Source organism: Octopus bimaculoides, chromosome 12 (genome assembly GCF_001194135.2).
Source record: "Octopus bimaculoides isolate UCB-OBI-ISO-001 chromosome 12, ASM119413v2, whole genome shotgun sequence".
Lineage (NCBI taxonomy): Eukaryota > Metazoa > Mollusca > Cephalopoda > Octopoda > Octopodidae > Octopus > Octopus bimaculoides.
Window position 1 is genome coordinate 56,945,809 of NC_068992.1, and position 2,178 is coordinate 56,947,986.

The 2,178-nt window shown below is 38.3% G+C and overlaps 1 protein-coding gene across 1 annotated transcript in view; it reads left to right on the forward strand.

Moving 5' to 3' along the window:
- LOC106884394 (metabotropic glutamate receptor 3) overlaps positions 1-2,178 on the forward strand; it is a 498,339-nt gene that overhangs the window by 437,412 nt on the left and 58,749 nt on the right. The window lies entirely within an intron of this gene.

Genomic DNA, 2,178 nt, shown 5'->3' on the forward strand with positions numbered 1-2,178 from the left:
TGTGTGTGTGTGTGTACGTGTGTGTGTGTACGTGTGTGTGTGTACGTGTGTGTGTGTTCGTGTGTGTGTGTTCGTGTGTGCGTGCACTTATGTGTATGGTGTGTATGTGTTCACCTAATTTAATAACGAACGGTAATAAGACGTGCTTAAAACTTGAGGGCTCAATAATAATTCTTGAATTAAATTTAAATCGATAGTCTAAAAGCAAAGATGGAAATAGGCTGATACCAAGAGTGGTGTGTATTGCGCTCAATTATTCAGGCTGGGAATATGTAGAAGCTTTCACCATCATCTCTTTATCAACAGAGATGAAACAGTAAGACTGTTTCAAACCAGAACACAATACCGATATCGACGATAAAATATTTATCTATCTATCTGTCTGTCAGCCTGTCTGTCTATCCGTCTATCTCTCTGTCTCTGACTCTGTATATGTATATATATATACATATATATATATATATAGGCGCAGGAATGGTCGTGTGTAGCTTGCTTACCAGCCTAATGGTTTCGGGGTTTAGTCCCATGCGTGGACCCTTGGGCAAGTCTCTTCTACAATAGTCTCGGGTCATGTTTGTGTGTGTGTGTGTGCTTGTCTCTCCACCAAGAATTTAAAATCCAAATATTATGATCAGTTTTAAGAAAGATAATTGAAACTCATGTCGGAATTATTGCGGAATATTATTACTGACCATTGGAAGAAGCATATTTACAAGAATTCTTCTAAACACTGCACAGATTAACGAAGAGGAGGTTCGAAGAATAGAATCAAACATGTTGAAATACCAGCTATGAGGATTAGAAATTGTGGTTAGAATCAGGAGATTTCTTTACCAAGCACTATTCAGTGAATTAAGCAGAGGAAAAAGACAATAACAGCTTTTCCGTCGTTTTAAAAACTAGGTAAAATAAATATTCGAAATTGCTGAATTAAGACAAAAGTATATAGAAAACTGATGACGAAAGCGCCTTATACTGTGTTGCTCAGTCATCAAGGGACCTGAAGCGTCTTTTTTACTAAAAAGAAGACAGAAATTTGAAGAAGGGTAGAATAGGTGAATAGGTGAATATCATATGAGGCCAAAATAAAAACCACACCCTCAACAGATCTATTTCGTAGCATATTAGTTTCTGCATGTTATCCTGGAACACTGACCTTTTCTAACGTCAAAACCTTTAACATGGAGAAAATTGGTATTTTCCGGTATGAGAAATATATACATTCATATATACAAGGGGGTACTCAAAATGAAGCGGAATTTTGCAATATTATTCTCTTCACTTAGATTTACGTGTTTACAATTTTTATCATCTTCAGAGTATTCTCCGTTTAAAGCAATGCATCGGTCTAGACTCGCTTTCCACTTTTCGAAGCAGTCCATGAACTCTTGCGAAATGATGCCTGTTAACGCCTCCGTGGTCTTTTTTTCTTCACCTCTTCCACATCTGCAAAACCTTTTCATTAGAGGTAACAAGATAAGTCGGAAGGAGCATGATCAAGTGAATAGGGAGAGTGGATAAGTGAGGTCGAAGGCGCTTTGTCGACATGAAACCACCACCCTCCACTTTGCCAGAGGTTATAGTGTTTTCGTCTCACCGCGTCTTTCAAACGCTTTAGAATTTCCAAGTAAAATGTCTGGTTGACAGTTTGACCAGGAGGGGCAAATTCTGTGTACACCATTCCTTTCGCATCGATGAAACAAATCAGCAGCGTCTCAACATTGAACTTCATTTCACGCGCGTTTTGGGGGCCGTGGTGACATTGAATGTTTCCATTGACATGAATGCTTCTTCGTTTCTGGGTCGTTGTCACAGCAACAGCTGTTATTCGAAATGAGGAGTTAAAGGAAGCTGAAAGAAGCTCGTCGTGATCACCGTTTGTTATCTCCCCCTTTCTTAGCTCTCCTGAAATAAGAATTTCTAACTTCCGGTCAGCCATTGTTATGATCGGCCATTATTATGATTGACCGTTGACTGAACACTATTCAATTTTTTTTCTCCGTGTTTTTTCTCCTTGTCTCCGTATTCTTTCTGTTGAAGAGCGTAGCTCGAAACGTCAAAGACTTTCCGTATTCCCGAGCGTCATACTAATATATACTTTTGTTATTTACACCACCTGTCCTCGTCTGTTGTTATTTTTTGTATATTCTCCCATATATATATATATATATATATATA